Below are 23918 nucleotides of genomic sequence, written 5' to 3'. Positions count from 1 at the left end.
CAGGCTCAACATTTTCTCCACCAGCTTGTGGAGCTTGACTCAGTTATAGCATCGGCTATGTGTCACTCTTACGCCTCAGGCTACTTTGGCCCGTGTTAATGAGGATTCTTTACAGCGACTCTAAAAATGGAGTTGAATTTGCACAACTATGCAACTGTCATACTGATACTACGGTTCCTGCAGAAAATGCACTAGGAAACATGAAAGTGGTGATTACATACACCATCCAGAGTCCTCCAGTTTCATGGGGATAATGGCACATTTTCCGGGAAGGAAAAAATAGCCTCAAAGCTCATTTGGATTTGGATTAAATTTCAGTGAAACATTTAGCGGATGGGCTGATTAAGGCTGCCTCTATTGTACACTGTCAATGCAGCAGCTTGAGGCTGTGCAGTGTTTTGACATCTCAAATCATTCACTTGGTTCTTGGAAACTTTGAATTCGAAGTTTCGGGGAAACGTCGGTGTTGACTGAGAAAGAAGTGACAGCGTGTGCCCTTAAAATGAGAAAAGCTCTCGCTATTTTTTGTTTTGTTTTTTTGTCTCATCTCACCGAAAGACACAAATCGTGGAAAACACAGGTCGAACAGTCTCCAACTTACAGTCCCACCCTTAAAGATGCAGCGCCATTAGTCACCATCCGCCTTTCGTACGAGTCTGAAGGTGGAGTTTTAATTAGCACAAAGAAAAACAGGAACAAAAAAGACTCCAGGGTCTGTCGAGTTTCTATAAACCACAACTATAAGCTACTCCATCACACAACTCTCAGAGGTCTCTTCACACATCGATGTGGAAAACACGTCAGACTGCACAACCTGCTGTGACATTTTTTCTCATAAAAAAAAAAATTTCCCACCAAAAAATGTAAGTAATGTACAGTACAGCGCAAAAGAAACCAAATGTCTTTGACTCCCATGTAAATACCACTAACATTAACGCCCTGTTATGTTCATTTTACACCAAAAATAACACAAACGGCCCAGCGACGCAATGACGCGGATCTCTTCTAATGACATGTAAATTCAAACCAAAAGCATATCGTTGCCTTTGTGCCGATGATACTTAAACCTCTCGGTACAGGATGTACCACAATTCAACTGCGCAGTGTGGCAGAAGCAACACGTGCTTCTCGGGTGAGCTATAAATTCACCCATGATTTGATTTCATGTGACAAACTAGATGATTGGGAGGAAAGAGCGCTGCGACAGAACACATAGAAACAGTTTGCATTACATAACTGTATATCATGGAGGAGTGTGCCTGTCTCTGCTACACCGTGTCACGGCGCAGTTATGAAACCAGCATTAAAATGCAGGGCTCCAAACACAGGCCCGGGGGCTTGATCGTGTGGAGTGATCTGTGTCAGCCTTCAAGGAAGGAGACCCCGCAGATCATCAAAAACACAACAATCCTTATTTATGTTTTAGTGAAGCAGCCTTATCTCTGATTCACAGTTAAAAACATGAACGGTTAGGAGAGGAGAAACCATCAGAAAGAAGCTCTTGAAATGCATAAAGAGGATTTTATTTCAGTTAAACGAACTACACCAGCGATCTTCAGTTCAAAGATCAACACATTTAATCATTCTAATTATTTAATTGTCACCCCGTGCCCTGAAGTCACTGAGCGCCTCCTCCTCCCTCCGCCTCACTCTGCAGGATCTCCACGGGAAGCCCTCAATTATTCATGGACAAGGATGGTGGATGGATCTTTAAGGCTGTATTAAAAGTGGAGGTCAGAGAGACAGGAGATCGAGGAGACTGAATGTGGCGTGCATTCAAGTAGAGTACTCCATCGCCGAAGGGAAATAAAAACAGGGACGGTCACATTTTACAAAAAACAGACATCTGTAGTTCATATTTTCCCACAAACTCTTTCCCCTCCTCAGTTATGCGTTGACCTTGCGGCGTAGTCAGAGGTCAGGCACGCTGTGTCAGAGCCTGTTTGGACTGCCAGAGTACACTTCAGGGGGGTAATTTGGCTCCAGACAAATAGGTCACGCATGCTTTAAAGGCAGATGACACAAAACTTAGTTTGCAGATGTCACAAGTAGGGTAAAAACATTAAAGAAGAACTAGATAGTTAATTTTACCAGCAGCAGATGTGCACATTATTGGTAACAGCTTAATATTTAGCTCTACGCTAAAGTGTTGGACAGATGTAAGTTTCAACTGTTGATGGCTTAAAGAAGAACAAAAAAATGTCTGTCCACAGTTTCATGGTTTTAATAGGTCAAGGAAGCACAACAACTAAAGTCAGAAAGTAACCAAAAGGTGCTTTCAGACCAGAGTTAGAGGAACTGTCTGGGACTAAATGCCTAATCAGGTGCTGTCCCATGAACGACACACCTTTAAAGGCTTTTTCTTCCGTGTATTTGCACCACTTAGTACACACACATGATTGGATTACTAGTATAGCTGCTGCTACTACTATATAAAACAGTGTCCTGTGTATTGTGTTGAGAAAGGCAACGTTTCAACCAGAAAGCAGGGTTGAAATGTGTAGTGCTATACTGTCGCTATAACACCATTACACTGCATGAAACATATGTTCACATGTTTCCAGTCAGCTTCTTCAGTTTCCCTTCACGGAAAGGCCAAGGTTGTGAGCTGAGGACCAGTTTGCCTTGCTCGGTTGACATTGTGTTGTATTTCCTTATTGTGATGGCATCAGCCACACAGGGGTAAATTAGTCCATTTTTCACTTTATTAGTTTGCTTTGCAGTTTTCTTCATTAATCATTTGGTTAAACCTAACACTGATATTATGAGGCGCGCACATAGTAACATTGTGTGGTTTTTCTAAAATGTTTTGTTATATTAATTATGTTTCTCTTTCTTTGAGTTACCTGGGTTTGGGCGGTGGCTGTTTCCTGTCTGGGCAAAAGGCGTGGCTGAGGACTCCAGGAACAAAATGCCTGCTCAGCAGGACCAACCATGGGCTTACCAGGAGTAGGGGTGTTTTAGGTTTAGTTAGGTTATTCTGTGCTTAGTTAATATTAGTGTGTGTTTTGTTTCCCCCCCCTATTGTGTTCAAATGGTTTGGCCAAATCATTATAAAAGCTACCCTCATGTGTCTTTGTAATTAGGTCAGTTTGTGAGTTAAGTTGTGTCTCACTTTGTTGTTTAAGTTTCTGGAAATTACTTTTTGTAGAGTTATATTTAGTTGACCTGTTTTATGGGCCTGCTAAGTATGGTTTTGAATTTTGTTAATTTTGGACTTTTTGAGGGTTAAAATAAAGAAAACCCTTTTGAAGATATTTTTTTTGCCTGTGTCCTCTTTGCTTTGGCTGCTTGGTCCCTCACAATTGGTGGCAGCAGTGGGATCTGCCAGTTGAGGACACAGTTTTTTGTTTTTTTTTCTTTGAGGCTTTTTCACCCCCAGAAAAAAAGAAAAATGCATCGGGGAGGAAAGGTGGAAAAGAAGAAAGGAGTAACTGTTCAGAAGGAAGCTGATGCTGAGGAGGAAATTGGAGTCTCTGAAATGGTGGAGAGCACTGAGGTTATTGCAAGCTCATATGGGTCAACAGGAGGCTCGGGAAGCAAGGCAAGAAGAGGTAACTGCACGACAAGAACAAAAATTCAAAGCATTGCAACATCAGTTTCAGCTTTTACAGTTAGAGGTGCAGTCCCGGACATCACCAGTACCAGAGCTACCATTACCTACCACAGAGTCACCAGAGTCAAGGGAGCTACCTCACATTCCTAGTTCTCCTCAAGCTCAAGCTGAATCCAGTCAGTCATTATCAGGTCAGTTTTCATTGTATGAACCCAGACTGGAAAAGTTGACTGATAGTGATGATATTGAGCATTTTTTGACTACATTTGAACGCATTGCCTTAGCATATCGTTGGGAAAAAACAGATTGGGTTTTTCGATTAATACCACTGCTCACGGGCAAGGCAAGAGGAGCATACATTCATATGGATATTGATGACTCTCTCAGCTATGACAAAGTTAAAGCTGCAATTTTGTCCAAGTATGATGTTAACCCTGAGACCTACAGGCAGCGATTCCGTTCACTGGAAGTCAGGCTTGATGAGAACCCTAAGGAGTTGTATGCTCGACTTAAAGATCCGTACGGGAAATGGATTCAGCCAAAAGGTAAAACGAACCAAGAAATTGGTGAAATAATCATCCTTGAACAATATTTGAGAATGTTTTCCCCTGAGCTACAGGTTTGGATTCGAGAGCACAATCCGTCTTCTGCAGCGAAGGCAGCTGAGCTGGCAGAAGTGTTTGTAGCTGCCAGGAGGAAAGGGCAACCTTGGACCTGTAATGCAAATAAAATGCCAAAGGAAGGCCCCAAATCAGCCCAGATGTATCGTCAAAGGCCATTGTCAGCAGAAAAAACTCCTATGGGTGAGAACCAGTTTGCTGGCAGACCATTAAAAAATTCAATAAGGATAGTTTGTTACCTCTGTGGGTTAGAGGGCCACACAAAGCCAATGTGCCCAAAAACCTCAGCTAAGATGGTTCAAATGTGTTTCATGCCACGCTCACATGCTGAACATGGGCTCCAGTGTGACCAGACTGTTAAAATGATAAAAATTGAAGCTAATGGAACAACTTTAAGAGCTTTGCTTGATTCTGGCAGTTCTCGTACACTGATACATAGAGATTTTGTGCCCCCCAATATTGTCCGTGTTAGTGACACCACCCCCATTTGTTGTGTGCATGGAGATGAGAAGATGTACTCAACAGCTGACATGTACATTAAAGTGAATGGACAGACATACCTTTTAAATGTTGGGGTGGTTGATAACCTGCCTTATTCAGCTATTCTGGGACGAGATTTTCCAGTGCTTTTTGATTTGTTGGAGTCAGACCAGAATCATCAATGCAATGTGGCTGTTACTAGAGCCCAAGCTCAAAAATCTAGTGAAACCTCAGAAGTTTTCAGTGCCTTGCCATTTTTTAATGAGGAATGGGAAGTTGCACCTGTGAAGCCTCGGAAAAGTCGCAGACAGAGGAGACAGGAGAAGTTCCAGCATACTATAGTACACCCAGAAATGCATACTGACCCAGACTTGCCTTTGGGACTTCAAATTCCTGGCAATATAATAGAGTTGCAAAAAACTGATCCTAGTTTAGCTTCCTGTTTTCAGCGAGCAATAGACAAGGACCAAGTAGAGGAGGCAGGCATTAACAAAAGTGACTATGTCTTGCAAAATGGCATACTTTACCATCAGATGGGCTCACTTCTGAAGCTAGTGGTCCCCCAAGAAGTTAGAGAAACCGTGCTTAATTTGGGACACTCTATTCCCTGGTCTGGCCACCTTGGTAAGCACAAAACCACCGCTCGTATTAAACAACATTTTTTCTGGCCTGGCCTCCATAGAGATGTAGCCTACTTCTGTAAGAGCTGTCCTCAGTGCCAGATGACATCCTCCAAAGTCCCTTCCAAAGCTCCACTCCAACCACTGCCTATTATTGGTACCCCATTTGAGTGCCTCGGAATGGATATTGTTGGACCCGTTGAGAAGAGTAAGTCAGGGAATCGCTATATGCTTGTAATCACTGATTATGCAACTAAATATCCAGAGGTCTTCCCACTGAAATCCATCAAGGCAAAATCAGTAGCTTTCTGCCTTGTACAGCTCTTCGCAAGAGTAGGGTTCCCACAGGAAATACTGACTGATCAGGGGAGTAACTTTATGTCTAACTTACTAAAACAGGTGTACAAGCTGCTGGGCATTAGAAGGCTGAGGACCACCCCATACCATCCTCAGACTGATGGGCTAACAGAACGGTTCAATCAGACTCTGAAGCAGATGCTCCGGAAGGTGGTAGATAAGAATGGTGCTGATTGGGATCAGTGGCTTCCTTATCTTCTCTTTGCCTACAGGGAAGTGCCACAAGCCTCCACTGGTTTCTCTCCGTTCGAACTTTTGTATGGGTATGAGGTACAAGGACCTCTAGCCCTGCTAAGAAACATCTGGGAGGGAGGCAAGGAAAAGATGGACTCTGTTAACATTGTTTCCTATGTTGTGCAGATGAGGGAGCAACTGCAGAAAATGAGTGAGCTTGCTCAGTCAAATATGACCAAAATCCAGCAGAAGCAGAAGTTTTGGTATGACCGAGCAGCTCGTCAGAGGTCTTTTAGTCCTGGACAAAAGGTGTTGGTGCTCCTCCCCACTGACAACAACAAGCTATTGGCAAAGTGGCAAGGGCCCTTTGAGGTTCAGAAGAAATTGGGGTCCACTACTTACCAAGTGTTCATCCCTGGAAAGCCACACTCCAGCAGGGTTCTGCACATAAATCTTTTGAAGGAATGGGCGCAGCGCCCTGAAAAGACAGCAGAGGTGATGCTCATAAGGGGTGTGCCAGAGGAAGAAGAGGTTGGTGAGCAATACTTGCCTTCTGCTGATGTGGTAGATTTTGACCTTAGTCATCTGCCAGATGATAAACAGCTTCAGGTGAGAGCTGCATGCAACTCTGAGGTGCTTCAAGTGAATCCTGGCCGAACAGATATTGTTGAGCAAGACATTGTCATTAAAGAGGGCATCGCAGTAAAGCGTTTGAGCTACAGGATCCCTGAACGTCTGCTAATATCCCTGAAGAAGGAAATCGACCTCATGTTGTCCTTGGGGATCATCGAGCCATCAAAGAGTGAGTGGTGTAATCCAGTGGTCCTGGTGCCAAAGAAGGATGAAAGCATTAGGTTCTGTATAGACTTCAGGTACCTAAACTCAATATCACTGTTTGATTCATACCCCACACCACGCATTGATGATTTGCTGGAACGGCTGGGGAAGGCAAAGTACTTGACCACACTTGACCTGTGCAAGGGATATTGGCAGGTGCCACTAACGGAGCGATCAAAGAAGTTGACTGCCTTTCGAACACCTTGGGGTCTCTTCCAATTTACAGTGATGCCATTCGGGCTGCATGGGGCTCCAGCAACCTTTCAGAGATTAATGGACCAAGTACTATGTGGTTTCTCAGATTTTGCATCTGCATATCTTGATGATATTGTCATCTACAGCACCACATGGGAGGAACACTTGGAACATCTGCATGCTGTCTTCGACCGTCTTGGCGCTGCTGGGTTGACCGTGAACCCCTCTAAGTGTGTTTTTGCCTCTGCTGAGACTGCGTACCTGGGCCATGTGATCGGGAATGGGGTGATCAAGCCTCAGGTCAGTAAGATCCAAGCCATTGAGTCTTGTCCTCTCCCACAGACAAGGAAGCAACTAAGATCCTTTTTGGGCATGGCAGGCTTTTATCGTCGGTTCATACCACAATTTTCCACCAGGGCAGCTCCACTAACACACTTGACAGGCATCAAGTGTCCTAATCAGATTAACTGGACAGAGGAGGCTATAGCAGCTTTCAAGGACATCAGTCAATCACTGAGTAGCGAACCAGTTTGTACAGTCCAGACTTTAATGAGCACTTCCTTCAAACGGATGCATCTCATAGGGGTCTGGGAGCAGTGCTACTTCAAGGTTTGGAAGGAGAACGTCATCCTGTTGCTTATATCAGCCGAAAGCTGTTCCCAAGAGAGGTTCGATATTCAACAGTGGAAAAGGAGGCCCTTGCAATCAAGTGGGCCCTTGATTCCTTCAGGTACTACCTTCTTGGAAGAGAATTCACCCTGGAGACGGATCACAGTGCACTTCAGTGGATGGAAAAGATGAAAGATAAGAACGGAAGGATCACAAGATGGTACCTTGCTCTGCAACCTTTCCGGTTTGTCATCAAGCACATTCCTGGGAAGAACAACGTTACCGCCGACTTCCTCTCTCGCTGTACCAGCGAGAGTCCTGAAGAGGGGGGGTGTGTGATGGCATCAGCCACACAGGGGTAAATTAGTCCATTTTTCACTTTATTAGTTTGCTTTGCAGTTTTCTTCATTAATCATTTGGTTAAACCTAACACTGGTATTATGAGGCGCGCACATAGTAACATTGTGTGGTTTTTCTAAAATGTTTTGTTATATTAATTATGTTTCTCTTTCTTTGAGTTACCTGGGTTTGGGCGGTGGCTGTTTCCTGTCTGGGCAAAAGGCGTGGCTGAGGACTCCAGGAACAAAATGCCTGCTCAGCAGGACCAACCATGGGCTTACCAGGAGTAGGGGTGTTTTAGGTTTAGTTAGGTTATTCTGTGCTTAGTTAATATTAGTGTGTGTTTTGTTTTTCCCCCCTATTGTGTTCAAATGGTTTGGCCAAATCATTATAAAAGCTACCCTCATGTGTCTTTGTAATTAGGTCAGTTTGTGAGTTAAGTTGTGTCTCACTTTGTTGTTTAAGTTTCTGGAAATTACTTTTTGTAGAGTTATATTTAGTTGACCTGTTTTATGGGCCTGCTAATTATGTTTTTGAATTTTGTTAATTTTGGACTTTTTGAGGGTTAAAATAAAGAAAACCCTTTTGAAGATTTTTTTTGCCTGTGTCCTCTTTGCTTTGGCTGCTTGGTCCCTCACACTTATACAGACGTAAAAACTTTAACAAAGCTTAAAGTTACACTGTTGTTTGATTGTCTCCACAGATCGTGTTTACATCATCGTGTTGTTTTGGTTTCTTTTTTTAGGGGTCACCACATCTCACCCTAGCATACTTTCCTGTCACGCCAAGACTCTGGATGTCTTTCATTACATCCATGAACCTCCTATGAGATCTTCCCTTTTTCCTCTTGCCTGGCAGCTCATTCTTTAACATCCTTTGTTCAATATATCCACTATCCCTCCTCTGCATGCGACCAAAGCATCTCACTCTTGAATATTTGACTTTGTCTCCAAACTGCTCAACCTGAGCTGTCCCTCTCATATACTCATTTGTAATCCTATCCATCATGCTCACTCCCAATGACAGCCTGAGCATCTTCAATTCTGCCATCGCCAGCTCGACCTCCAGTCTTTTTGTCAGTGCCACTGTCTCCAAACAATAGACTAGGTCTCACTACCATCTTGTTAACCTTCTCTCTCACTCTTTCTGTCACACATGAAATCCAACACTTGTCTTCAACCGCTCCACCCTGCCCGCATGCTCTTCTCTTGCTTTGGATGATTGGCCCCAGTTTGCATTTCCACCCATCTCCCTCTCATTCACTTATTTTCAAACAGATTATGTTTGCATACATTTTTGATATATCTTTCCTTAACACTGGATACCACAAAGTATGAATATATAAAACAGTCTGACAGACCTTGTGCACAAAGACCAAGAACTTCCTCCTGCAGTGTTTAAAAAACCTGGCCGGTAACTAAAGTCCTGTCCACAATTAAAACAAGTTTCTCATTGTCACAGTTGGGCTGAAGTGAACAGATCCAGCTTTCTTTGCTTTTATTTGCTTTCTCTTTTCGGTGTTAACGTTTCCCACGCCATCCAATGTCGGTAAGCATTATTATTCCATCCCCTGGTGCATATTTGAGTTACATCACTTCCAAGTTGAGACCCACTTGGTGTTCCCAGCAAATTATCACAGCAGCAGAGGTAAAGTCAGGACATCATGACATGAAAGTGAGTAGAATACATCGTCAGGGAGCCAAGAAACTTTCATGGTCAGTGTGTTTAAAATTACTGAAATTTCTTTATTTCTTTGCCTTTGCTCATGTTAGCAGTTTCCCCCTCTTTTCCCTGTATCTCACAGGATGTGTGTTAAGGAAGTCTCTGCCATTAAAAAAGATTTCTCACCATTCTTAAGCCAAAATATCGATTTATTAGCTGAAAATGTTGACTTACAGATTCGACTTCTGAATAATTAAATCAAAATTGAAAAACAACTTGAAATTTTGAGTTAAGTTAAACATTTAAGATAATAATAAATAGAAATAACTTGAATGTGTCCTCATGTGCCTTTGTTCTTCTCATCACTGTCTGGTTTAATTTATGAGCGCCTCACTGTGCATTTCTCACTGCTGTCTATTTGATCTGAGTGGTGTATTTCAGCCTTTTTAAAGCCAATGAGTCAAAGCAGCGTTTTGTTATTGCGTTTCTTAAAATTAACACTTAGAGTAGCTCTGCTTCCATCATGGTGTCCTTTCAGAACTTCACCTTAAAAACACCATAAATATCCCATCTGGTCTGACTTTCCCAGAAAGATAAATTAAAGACAGACATTTTTTAAAACCACATCAGTGTAAATGTTGGCTTGAGGTAAGCTCTGAGTCAAATATTGCTGTGGCTCTGGAAGGATTGTGCAAAAGGGGAATTCTCGAAATAACAGCAAGGAAACGAGGAAGACGGGAGTTCTTTAAAGATTAGAGCAAATGAGGCTAAGGAGAGCAGAAAAAAGCTAGTTAGAAAATCCCACTGAGCTTTTTTCCCTTGTGATTAGTGAAAAGCTGTCACAGATTCGGGGCTGAAGCTGTAAAAGTGGTCATGGGCATCCAAACTGTTAAAGAGATGTCTAGAGAATTTTCACTACTCAACCAAAATTAGTTGTATAGTGAAGATGCCTGGATGGCTTTTCACTCGTTAGTGCTGCAGGGGTGTGATTCCGAAGTGACAACATGACATGAAGTGCCACTTGTGCAAGTGCAGCCTATGAGCAAAGGCACGGAAAAGGTGATCTTGTTAAAGTAGGAAGGGCATTTCAACTCTGGTAGAAAGGAGAATGACACATTTGTGAGCTTTGTGCAGTAGATGCAAGATTTAGGCAGATCATGGCTATTAGTGTACTTGTTTCTTGAGTTGAGATCTAATGTTTATGTCGAAATTGTTTATGCAAAAACAGCCAACTAACAACTCATTAAAATATAGTCCCATACTGTCTATGATCCAGTAGGCTGCTCGGTATGTGCTGGAAGACAGGTGCACATTTCACATGTTGTGATTGGACTTCAGTTGAGGTATGACCAGAAATCAGGCTGAAAATGAGCAAAACAAAGCATAACCGATGGTCCAGCCATGAATACTTCATACATGACAGAAGCTCAAGATTATAGATATCTGCCTCTTGTTTCTTTTCCCTTTACTCTGCTGGTTTCCACTGAAATTCCCGATGAACACGTGGCATTTTTAATCTTTGTTGTAAATTTGTGTTATTACAAAATATTTGAGTTGTGCAACAGTAAAGTGATCTCAGATGTTAAATGTTATCAGATGTTTCCAGATGCTTTCTTTCTGACTATTTCATAACACACTAAACACATCTAAATCACTGCTACATCACTATGAAAGCGTGAGTACTTACAGACGAACAAGACCTTGGAAGATGTCAGTTGTTAAAACTTGAAGCCAAAATGAAAGTGATGAAACTGGCATCTGGACATCCTTCACAGTGTGAAATGTGGGTGGAAAAGCAGTTTAGTTTGAGCAGTGTGAGGTCTGGGTCAAATATCAGGACTTGGGTTATCAACACTCATCCGCAGCTGTTCCCACCTGCTCAAAACAGCTGTCACAGCCGCGCCTGGTTTCAGCATTGGACAGCATGACGAACAAAACTGAAGATGAGCTTCAGTTAAATCTTGACTCAAATACACCAACAACAACAACAACCAAAAAAACAGCTCCACAGATATTTTTCCAATACTTGGATGGTTTTCTCTCTACCCTATTAGAATGAGTGCTCTTCTTGAGCTATAGTAATTTTACCTGAAGACGCCTCTAATATCTGCTGCCAGAGCATCGCATCAATTATTGCCCTGCAGTAAAGACGAGTAATGAAATAGCAATCTGCAATTGGATTCCAATCTCTTCAAAATGTGCTGGAGGCGCAATTTTAGTGCAATATGAAGCATGAGCTTGATTAATCTGAAATTCAATACCAATTACGGTAACATTAAAAACTCCACTGGATGTTTGGCAATACTGTAGAAAGCTGGCACAAGCAGCTGCAGAGTAAGAATGAAACTGCCTCGATAATATATTATGCGCGACACACTTGCTTTGCACTTACAGTGTTAGAGAAAAAAAACAAACAAGACTCTGTAATAAAGCTTGAATTATAGTTTATATGTCATCTGTTGAACATTTGGAACCACTTGCATATATTTCATGAAAGTAATCTCCCGTGTGCCACGGGGACACTTCGACAGATGGGTTCTCATTATCAATTAATGGAGAAAATAAGATTGCGAGGGTACAATGCAGCTTACGTAATAGCTATCGCCTTTTCATTTTATAAAAAGATCAAATTGTTGATCGATTCAAAGTGAGTCTGGAAGAAGGGGAGGGCAGGCGGGGGCTGCGTGTGACTTTTAATCTGCTACCTTGCACTGATTCCAGATTTTCTCTCTCCCTCTCTCTCACTGACAGGCCTTTCCCCCAGAGCGTTTCCCCAGAGCCTCGACTCAAACTGCAGAACCGCTCGGTGTGGCAACTGTTGAACAAAATGGACTCTCACAAGGAGGAGAGAAAAAAATCCCACAGGAAAGGGGGAGAGGGAGAAAATCGATGCAAGAAGGGGATTTTCAAATAGGTTGAACTGAAGGTCGGGGGGTTACTGAAAGAGAAGAGCTTAAAGGTGGGCGAGAAGATTGCCAAAGAAAGGAGTGAGGGATTGAGAAAGAGAAGATTGAGCTGTAATGAAAAGCATCTGAAATCAAGTAAACTGATGCTTAATCTAATCCAAAGGCAGCCACGTTTTCTGCATGTTTCAGACAGCATCGTATCCAGCAGCAGAGAGACAGCCACAGTAAAGTGCTGCTGTGTGGATGTTTGCAGCCGAAGCTGTGAGAGAGACAGAGCTTGCTAATGAGCACACTGGGAGTGTCTGCCTTGTTGTTTTGTTGAGTGTTATTTCGAAACATTGCAACCAAGAGACTCGGGCGGGAAGGCAACTCTAGCTGTCAAACCATCTTTCGATCTGGGTTAATTGTTCGGGGAGAGTGCCGTATTATTATGATTAGCACTGTTTTTCTTTTCTTTTTCCCCCCATAATGTTTCCTCAAATGTAACTGTTACTTAACTGAGTTTGAGCATTTTTATTTGTTTACACGGATTTTTCTCGAGCTGATCAAATCAGTGTCCTTTGTTTACTCCTTTACATCCTTTATCTCGCTCTCTCTCTACCTCTCAAGCATTGATAACACACTTAAAGCACACTTCACAAAGTACATCAGTTTAGGGGTTGGTTAAAATATCATCCAGTCAAAGAAGCAACTCAATTTAGACATGCAGACATGGTCAAAGTCAAACTGAGCACCAGCCTGGGGAAGAAATTTGATTTATGTGGTTGTTGGTGCCAGACAGGCAGGACTGAGTATGTCAGAAACTGATTTTTCCACAGAGCCATCTCTAGTTTAAGAGAGAAAACATCTAGTGAGCAGCGGTTTTCTGGGTGAAAATGCCTTGTTGATGTCATGGAGAATGGCGAGACTGCCTCAAGCTGACTGGAAGGACAGAGTAATGCAAATAACCATTCATTACAATAGGCAGATGGGCTACAGCAGCAGAAGACAACACTAGATTCAACTCCTGTCAGCCGAGAACAGGAAACAGAGGCTACAATATACAGGGGCTCCCCTGTAAATTATAGCCTCAGTTGGACAACAGAAAATTGGAAAAACATTGTCTGGTGATGACACTGTAGTGTAACGGTGTGGGGGATATTTTCTTGGCACTCTTCTGGCCCCTTAGTACCAACATCATTTAAACACCACAGCCTGCCTGATTATTGTTGCTGACCATCTATCCCTTTATTATCACAGTGTAGCTGTTTTCTGATGGCTTCTTTCAGCAGAATAACACAACAGGTCATAAAGCTCAAATGATCTCAAACTAGTTTCTTGAACACGATAATGAGTTCACTGTGCTCAAATGGCCTCCACAGTCACCAGATTCAAATCCATTAGAGCACCTTTGGGATCTGTGTCATAATCTGCAGGATGTGCAGACTGGAAGCTGAGTTGTACTCAAATGCGGACACGAGCAGGCGGGGTTTAACAGAAAGCAAACTCTTTATTCAACTGATGGCAAAAAATGAACAAAAGCAGCAAACGTCCAAAAGGGGAAAACAGAAAACTATAAACTGCTAAGAAATACACCGGAGTTACTAGGACTGAGAAAACACTAAGCACAAGACGAAACAGGAACTAAACAGATGCTGACAAAGAACAGAGAGACAGACAACAGCTGGGGAGAACGAGGCATTGACGAGCAGAATCATAACAGACGACACAAAGGAAGCAAAACTCAAGACGGCGCACATGAACAAGAGATCACCAAAATAAAACAGGAAACACAAACACAGACAGAGACTAATACACATGAACTTGACATAGACAAAAGGTAAACAAACCGGGAGGCACGGCAGACTTCAGGGAGACACAAAAGGACGAAGCACAAAGAGATGACTAAGGTTACAGGAAGGGAACTAATGAAAAGCGATTTACAACTAACCTAGAGACATAAAATAATACAACAGGGAACTGTTGTAGTAATTATTTATAAAACTCAAAACAGTGTATGAAGTGACACGGGACAGGTTTGTAGCAGATTTTACTACTGAGGGAACGAGAGGGCGACTAACGCTCTGGGTTTGTCAAACTTGTCACTGGCAGTGTTTCAGTCACAGCAGTATTGGATGAGAGAGAGAGAAAAAAGAAGCATTGCTGTTGAGAGGCCAGTGAGAAAACGGACACATCCCAGTAAGCACACATTGTGATGTGTTATTTTACAACAAGAAAAATTACATTTACCAGGAAAAACTCCACTTTTCATAACTAAAGTAAGTAAAACAACAAAAGTAAAAGATTCACAATTACTTTATTCATTCTTGACTTTGTTATTTTGCAGATAATACAACCTTATACCTGTACATATGCACAGATATAATATGCTGTATTTAAAACGTCAATCAAATTCAAATTCAAATTTTATTTGTCACACACACACAACCATACACAGTATGACATGGGGGTGAAATGCTTGTAGCTGTACAATGCCCGACCATTAAATGACAGAAGAAAAGTTTTACAATATTTACAATTTACAGTTTACTACAAAAATTTACAAATTAACTTAGGAATTTACAGTAAAGAATGTGCAAATAGCAGAAGAGATTATAAAGATAAGGATTATAAATTATAGGAATTATAGGATTATAGGAAATGTGTGGTGACGTGTGTGAGAGTCCAGTCTTATAGTGATGTTTAAGAAATGTACTGTAAATGAAGCAAGAGAGCACAGGCAGGCTAGTGGTGGTGTTAGACTGACTGACTATGCACTGAAAGTTGATTTGGATCACAAACATGTCCATGTAAACAAATACAGGGCACAAGGTGGAAAACTGTAACCTGAGGACTTAAGTTCAGATGAAAAGAACTGCGTTAAAGATGCGTCTTCTATTTTTCTTAGGAAGGATCTTGGTCAGGGGTGTGATCAGATAAATGTCAGTACAAATTAAAAATTAAAGAGCGGTTCATCGGCCTATCCCAGTGTTATTATCACAGCTGGGATAGGCTCGCAGTCCACCAACAGCCATGAATAGGATAAGTGGTAAAGACCAGAACCATAGTGATGCTCATTTGACTCACGAGCCATTACAATTCACAGGTTTTTGAACATATGTGATTTTGACCTTGAGCACAGTTTGCACAGATGAAGACCCATCAAGTAATTTCTGTATGCAAGTTTGATCAAATTCTGACCAACACATAGGGGGAGCAGCGATTTTTGTGAATTATTGATGGGGGACGCCTCTCTGTGGCATAAGCTCATCGGTCCTTCTGCTGCATGTAATGAACTGACGACCTTTAAAAGTCTGCATTCTGCCACCTGAGCCGATGTCAGCGTGGGTAGTTTACCATATCGCTTCATAACTGAAGCAAAACTATGTGAATGAATATAAGAAACACTTAAAAAGCACAGAAATGTCCTTAACAGTGGAATACTACATTTTTTGTCTTTATGTTTTGTGTTGATTAATGATACAAAAACATCATTACTGGCTACACACAAGGATTTGTAAGGGCATATCAGCTCTAATGTTATTTAGGTAGAAGAAAAAACATCAGGTAAACAATTTTTTTAAAAGAAAAAATGAAACCTGTCATTTAGTGTTCCCCTGTGATTGGTTGTGGGTTAGAAGTGCAAGCTACGCCTTGTGGTCATGGTACCCTTGGTTGTATTACTAATGCAACCCTGACTGGCTAATGTAAGCAAGGAAATAATGTTTTTAAGAAGAGCAGCATGCAGGAAACATAAATCCCACTCCAACTGCCAGTTTTCACATCATAACCTAATAACCAAATGGAAAACAAATCCAGACAGGGCAGGTCAAATGTATTCACAGTCAGAGGATGAGCTCTACAGATTGTTGTTGAAATGACATGATAAATGATAATGATCCGATCAGCTCTGATGATACAGATCTTGAATAGTTTAAAGCCCATATTGTTAAATTCACTCTGCACTGAGAAAGAACCTTACTTTGTCTAATTAGTAGCATATTTAAGACTTATTTTAAGACAAAACAGCAAGAACAATTTAAAATTGAGCCAAAGAAACCCCTTTCTGCTAACTGGAGCAGTTATCTTAGCTGTGTAGCTTTATTAGTGCGCAAATTGATATAAAATCTGTTGCACACAATCATTCCAGCCATCAAATTCAGCAGCTTATCTCTACAAATGAGACGCTGATTTTTCTCTTCTCCTGTCTGGGCTCCTTATGTTGGAAAATCTAGAGCTTGGTCAGTGAACCCCAAGCAACCCCAAATCCTTGCAACCTCCACTTGCAAGCTGGTTGAGGACTTTACATTTTCCTCTAGTGACTGGTGGTTGCCAGGGGATCTGACTGGCTCTTAAATCTGCACTGTTCTCCTGGTAAGTTGGAGATAGATTAGCTGCATGAGCTAAGAGGAGCAGGGCTTAGCAAGAAGTCAAGGAACATATTCCTAGACACAGAGATTGTTCCACACTTGCTTTATTCCACAGATGCTCCGGAGGGTTGTGAATCACACTGACACACACGGTGAGGATATATTTACTGTGTGATGGCACAGTTTCAGGCGGTAGCCAAGAGAACACACTCACCAGGCCTGAGACTTTCTCCTGGGCACGCTCTGTCTTGTCCACTTGGAGTGAGGGGTCAGGTGGTAAATCAGCTGGCGACATATCTTGTTAGTAGACTTAAACGAGTCAGTCTCCTGCAACACACAAAAGGGGCGAATGAGGGACAGAAAAGCAAGCCACAAATCTATAAACAAACTGTTCCTCATGCATGAGCACACCTGAAACAGGGAACTAAGCAAACAATGTGATACTGGACAGCTTTTCCAGATGTTAGATATACTAAAAGTCAGTAATTAGCATATATTTTCTTCCTTTATTACTGCTGAAAAAAAAATACTTGTGAAACTACCAAATTTTACATGTTTACAAAGTATTTCTTTGTCTTGCTTTAAACATTTTCCACATGACTCAGTAATTCAGCTTCTCTTTTGCGTTCCTGTTCCTTCCTGATTCTCCGGCACCTCTTTACATTCTTTTTCTTCGCTCTCCCTCCTCCGTCAAACACTGGAACGGGTTGCGCTGGGCAGGCTAAATCTAATTAATGGTACAACACGACAACTAGAAAGAGGCAATGTGGCGAGAGAGGAAAAAAGACAGGGCCAATTTACCTTAAGGCGATTAACCGTTCCCGCTGCCTCTTCTTTTCTTGGGTGACAAACAAACATGTCACGCGCTTCAAAACATTCAGTGCTTCTCTTTCAGCCACTTGGATGAATGAGCACGATGTTAAGCAGCGCATGCTGATTTACAGAGCAAAAGTGTTCTTAGAAAAATGCGTGCTCCAGAGTTATTGACAGAGTGCAGTACTGTAACTCTATAAGCAATGCTAAGCATTAATAATGGGTCTGCATTAAAACAAGACACTGGCATATGATGTATGTTTTAACCCACGGTATGCCCTTGAATGCTCAGCCTAAATAAATCTAAGGTGGAAAATACTGGCCACAGAAGCACCTGCGGGGCCCTATATCCACCACATTGCCGCTATACACCCTTGTCACGTTTAACACAGTATCCTGCCACGGGTCGCCAGCCAGTCAGGAGAACATTGCTGCCAGCTTCTCACTTTTCTTCCCTACCTCCAGGGCTTTCCTCGCTGAAGTAAACAAAGATAAGATTAGAGTTTCTTCCAGGTGATTATCATCTGAACTCAGTAAGTAATAACTACACCACAAGGACGTTTTTTTCCCCCTGTGGCAGCCATTCTTTCATAACTGTATCCGTAATAGCTTCTGGGTTCATGTTTTACAGCCACTCTGAGTAGATTCTGTAATGTCTTCAGCCTCTTACCTTAGATTGAAATGTACTTTGAATTTCAACGTGTCTGATTTGTATGCTGTGCCGCAAGTAAACGAGCCGACTGCCAGTTTGGACAAAGAAAAAAAAAAGTGGCTTTGATTTTTGGGCAGAATTCAAATTTTGTGTTGGAAAATCTCTCTTTGCTCTTTCCTAGATTTCCCAGTTCCAAGAGGAAAGCATTACCTTCCCCAGTTTGATTTTTCTGGCTATTTATCAAAGCCCTCAAACTTCCCTCACTGTTAGTGCCAGGGTAATGAGCCCCCTAAAGCCAGGCAGCTAGAGGTTAAGAGCTCTGTTGACCTCTGGCTGCCTGGCACCTGACCGTGCTTTCCAGTATAACCCAACCAGAGCAGGTAATTTAATACACCTGGTGCATAGCTGCTTCCCACTTGCAACTGGGCTAACCGAGCGCAGAGTAACAATGAAGAGTCATACCCTGGTTCTGTTTGGCCCTGATATTCATCCCTAACCTTTCATGCTAATGAGTCAGCGCTTACAATATTTTCCATTCTTCCTGTCTTCTGCATTTGTGCCTGCACAAAGCAAACCGATGGTTCATTGTTATTGCAATAGCATGACAATGAATATGACACAAGCATCTAAGCGTGGCTAATGAAGGCGTGCGTGTAGCCTCTGTGTGAAATGTACTGCTTGTCCTTTTTACTGGTGTCAAGTCTGTAAACAAACAGCTGCTTTGAATGTTCACTATGAATAAAACTGTTTTATTCATACCCTTTTTGGACACTGCAGGTCCCGGGCAAGGCTGAGCAGCAACTCGTGGGAAATGGGGTCCACCAGGTTTAGAAACGCTGCATTTTTGTACAAAATGTCATTGAGTGACGTTCCCTGAAGTCCCAAATCCTAAAGGAGAGACAAGAAAAAGGATGTGAGTGATTCAATTTACTCTTTCTAACCCATGGATTAGAATTTCAAAAACAGAATTTGATTCAACTGAACCACACTTTAAATATTAAACTGAGATTTCATAGCTAGTTAACTGAAAATAGACTTTCAGTATTGTCAGCTATGTTCATTATTCCCTTTCATCACGGCTCCTTAACACAAGGTCAGCTGATGAGTGTTTCCCATCATAGCTGTGTTTCTCCACCCAACGTAGCTGATTAGGGTGTGCTGGGCAGTGTACAGAATATACAGTTGTAGTTAACATCCACTCATCATTGCCAAATGTCTTTGTAATTGTGAGCATTTAATGAACTCTCTGAACTGTTCTTTTCCCACTGTAATATAATTATACAGCATACATCTTTGATGACTTTAAAAAACAAGAGAAAAAAAGAAGATAAAAAGATGAAAAACAAGACCTAATATTTTCAAGTTGGTGATCATGATCGACTGCAATTTGTAGTTTCTCTTTGCGTTCAAAAAGTTTGTTTGACATGATTCAATTGATTTATCAATACTGAGTGGGAATAGGAACAATTATAAAAGAGGAGTAAAACTGAGGCTTTCAAACGAAAGAACTATACCAGCTGTTGGAGGTTGGTAAAATTTGTGGACTAAACTATAATGAACAATTTTTCCTTTCAAATGGTCTGTTTTTGGTTTTACTTACTTGGGAATCAAAACATTGCCAAACCTAAAGGACCTGTGGAAACCTAATTTTCTTCCAGTTTATTCCTCAATAAAAAGAAAAGACATTGACCTTGGCATGACGTACCACTTTCTCTGATAGGCCACATTAGTTTCATTAAAATGAATATCCTCCCTCATATTTTATAAACTTTGTAGATGCTTCCTCTGTAACTGCCCAGAAGAATATTCAGGATATACAAAAGGCCTTCTCTAAATGAATCTGTCATGGCAAAAAACCTAGACAGAGGCTTATACCTTTACAGTTACATACAGACATGGGTGGCCTTTCCATGCCTAAATTACTGTTCTACAACCAGACTTGCCATGCTCACATCTTTGGTCTTGGCTAATGCAAATCTTAAATTGGAATCATGTATTGCTTCTTGGAGTTCTCCACGCTTCCTATGGAGTCTGGTCACGTTATGTCAGTAATATAAGCCCAGTGGTAAAGCACCATCTTATTTTATATAACAGTATTAAAGACTGGCACTATATTACTAAATACCTTGGAAGGAATAATATGAAATCCTTGCTGTCCCTTATTGTCCAAAATGCTGACTTTCCTGCTGGCACTGGCTCATCTGCTTTCTCCTTATTGTGGGACGGGGAGATAATGTGTCCAAAGGAACAATTCTTTGGATATTTGAAAGTTAGGCACTTTTTATCTTCTAATCTCACCTCTACTTCTATTAACCTACCTACCTACAGGGTTCAGTTACCTACCTATAGCATCATAGAGCGGTTTGTCTTAGAGCCTTAATCTGGGAAGTCTTTTATTTCGCTATTCTACTCCCTTCTCTGTTCCTCTGATGAATATGAGCTGCCTAATATTGCTCATAAGTGGGAAAAGGATTCAGGCACAGAATATATAGAGGATGACTGGCAGGGAGCATTATAAAATCTGCCCTCATATGCAATAGACAGAGCGACTCAGTATAAGATTCTTCACAGATTGCATATCACCCCTGTTGTTTTGTACAAGATCAACTGCTCTCTCCCTTCTCTGTTCTCTTCTGATTGGGGAACATATTTTCATTGCTTCTGGGAGTAAATTAATTTCCAGCTTGTGGTCATTTATATCTACGGAACATAGTAGAATATTTAAAATGAAAATTTAAAATGATCCTGGTGTTTTCCTCTTAGGCCTATCCTTTAGAGAGTTGCATCTAGCAGTAGCTAGCAGTCATAGCTCAAGAATTGGGAGTTCGCTTTGTAATCGGAAGATTGCCGGTTTGAGCCCCGGCTTGGACAGTCTCGGTCGTTGTGTCCTTGGGCAAGACACTTCACCCGTTGCCTACTGGTGGTGGTCAGAGGGCCCGGTGGCGCCAGTGTCTGGCAGCCTTGCCTCTGTCAGTGCGCCCCAGGGTGGCTGTGGCTACAATGTAGCTTGCCATCACCAGTGTGTGAATGGGTGGATGACTGGATGTGTAAAGGGCTTTGGGGTCCTTAGGGACTAGTAAAGCTCTATACAAATACAGGCCATTTACCATTTACACTACAGACTTCTGGAGAAGCTTCTTTTAATTGCCAAAAAGTGTATTTTACACAACTGGATCAAAGCTTCTTTGCCAAGTGTTACCATTTGGTACCAGGAAATCTAATACTCTCCACATGAAAGACTACAAAACAGAAATGACTCATTATTTTTTAGGGTCTGGTCACTCTTTCAAGACTTTCTACCTTCTGGCCTGAAAACCCCAAAAAGTCAAACACTTATCCAGTGTCACAAAATGTATTTCTGTCCACGGTTTCATTACTTCTTTGCCAACATCTTGTGTTAATGATGGAAGAATCTGACCACTCATGCTCCCTGAACCACTCTTGCACATTTTGAGCTCAGTGAATCTTGGACTATGACTCTGCCATCAGGGGAGAAAATATCACCTGATGGACAAACCTGGTCATTCAGTATGTTTAGGTAGTCAGCCAAACTCAGTTTTGGGCACATAATGTTGCTGAAGCTAAACCTTCAATCTAGACACTGGCAAGCAGATCGTTATTGGTTAGTGCCTCTGCTGATTGGGCTTTTTTCAATCCATCCTGCAGATGCTCATTTGGACTGAGCGCTAGACAGTTTGCAGGGTAGATCAGTGCCTCATTGTCATGTTGCTCAAGCTGTTCGTGAGCAGATTTTGTGGAGTGGTGCTACGGGTGGGGAGCACCATTGTCATATTATAGCAACACAGTGGTGGAGAAAATGAAACTTCTGTTGCCCTGTATCTGCTTTGCAAATGTTAAAAAAGCTTGATCTACAGAGACGTGCACACAAGCATAAAGCATCACAATCTTTTACTAATTGAAGTTGATCTACTCAGACATATTAAGAGATTACTGGCATTTTTATAGCATGAAAAGAATAGAAAAACATGTTCCTCTGGCCCATCCTCTTACAGTTTACAGTGATGGCAGATTTACATAAGGACAAAACAAGAGATTATGGACCTTAAAAATTTGTTCAGCTTTGTAAACATACATATAACAATGTACAATTGTCCTCATTCAGGCTTTCAGTACAGCCCACCGGGATCCACAGTGCAACCTTTTTTTGTTTGCAGAGACAAACCTGTCAGACTGCTAACTTTAACTGTTTCTGCCTGCACAAGTACATGCAAGAGTCTTCACTCCCCCCAGGCATCTGAGAAATGAAGATCTAGTAGTAATGCCACCACATCCGACAACATTGTGCGTAATGTAGCAATTTCTGCCAGAGTTTCATGTGGGTTTTTAATCAAAACACGCACAGGTAAACTCCAGGGTTCAGTTAACATGTGAGAGGACTATAGCTATACTTGTGCAACCTGCAAGAACACAAGTTTATTTTGCCTGGTTCTCAGGCCAGGGTTATTTCATTAAACAAAGGTAAAGCTACAGACACCGAAAAAGAACTTTTGCAACATGGATAAAACTTGTAGCATGTTCAGTCACAACTAAGAGGATGGTTTTTGTTGCTGGTTTGAGATGTTTCCCTGAAACTGTAGGAAATGGTGTGAGGCTGTGAACTGCATCTCCTCTCAACTGTTTGATGCATCAGACGTCACATGTATAATAATCCCCCCCCCCCAAAAAAAAAAAAAAAATGCTGTGAAGACAACAGATCCTCTGTCACAGGTGCACCACTAAAGGGCTGAATGCAGGGATGCTAAAATGGGCAATCAGTGTGATATTTGGAGCTGGATACTTACATTAACCAGTTGAAATGGGAAAAAATGTAAGACCTCTAATCCATTTGAGGATAATGCTTTTTGATTCAATCTAACGTCGCTTTTTTTAAAATCTTGATAGTTCATAACCAGAAGACTGTGTGATGTGCAGAAGATTTTAATAAAACCATAAAACAGGTCACATCCCCAGTGGGGTGGCTGATGATATTTTTTGACCGGGCTTTATTTTCGTTTGTGGCGACAATGTAAATAGAGTATATTGAAGTTTGAGTGTTTGAGATGTAATGTTTTCAGACGCGCTGAATAACCCCAGCAGCACGCAGTGTCAGCCACCTTTTCGATGAAGACGCCGACACGTAAACACACAACAAGCCATATTAAAAAAAGAAACAACAAACGGCGGAGAAGATATGAACGAAGCGGAGGAGACCAAATAATCCGAAGATTAAAGGCTGGCAGCAAAAGGAAAGGAAGTCAAAGGAAATCTGGTCTTTAAAGGCATAAAGCATCAACGTCTTTTCCTAGTTCAAGACAAATTAAAGAGTTTCCCTACTCAGATATATCAACAGACTACAGACCCTTTTTTTTAAATACGAAAAGAATATAAAATCGTGTTTCACTGGCCGATCTTCCTTTAACAGTTTACTGTGATGGCAGTTTTATGTAAGCATGCAACAAGAGGCCGTGGAGCTTAAAAATAAATACTGTCAGCTCTATATGAACTGAAAAGCTTTTCAAACTGCAGGCTGGAGGTTGAAACTGTGTAAGACATGCTCTATATGTGCTGACAGCCATAACACTGCGGGGCACAGTGGAGGCAAAGAGGAAAACTCCCATCAGCATTTTCTCCTCCTCCAGCTTTTGTGTTGATTTATTACAGCAGAGATCTGTGGGATTCCCTGACGCCGGGCTATCCTCCAGACCAGCTCTCCTTTCAATAAACCTCATTAATTGGAGACAGAAGGTGC

The 23918-nt window shown here is 41.7% G+C and overlaps 1 long non-coding RNA gene across 3 annotated transcripts in view; it reads right to left on the bottom strand.

The window, feature by feature from the left end:
• LOC106675242 (leucine-rich repeat-containing protein 75B) overlaps positions 1 to 23918 on the bottom strand; it is a 48291-nt gene that overhangs the window by 10631 nt on the left and 13742 nt on the right. For all 3 annotated transcript variants that reach the window (XR_013099499.1, XR_013099497.1, XR_013099498.1), the window contains exons 5-6: positions 18929 to 19057; positions 16919 to 17031 (exon numbers count right to left, since the gene is read on the bottom strand). This is a non-coding gene — a long non-coding RNA (leucine-rich repeat-containing protein 75B). The remainder of the gene's footprint in view (positions 1 to 16918; positions 17032 to 18928; positions 19058 to 23918) is intronic.

Source organism: Maylandia zebra, linkage group LG7 (genome assembly GCF_041146795.1).
Source record: "Maylandia zebra isolate NMK-2024a linkage group LG7, Mzebra_GT3a, whole genome shotgun sequence".
Taxonomy (NCBI): domain Eukaryota; kingdom Metazoa; phylum Chordata; class Actinopteri; order Cichliformes; family Cichlidae; genus Maylandia; species Maylandia zebra.
This window is presented reverse-complemented; position numbering and strand designations above follow the sequence as displayed.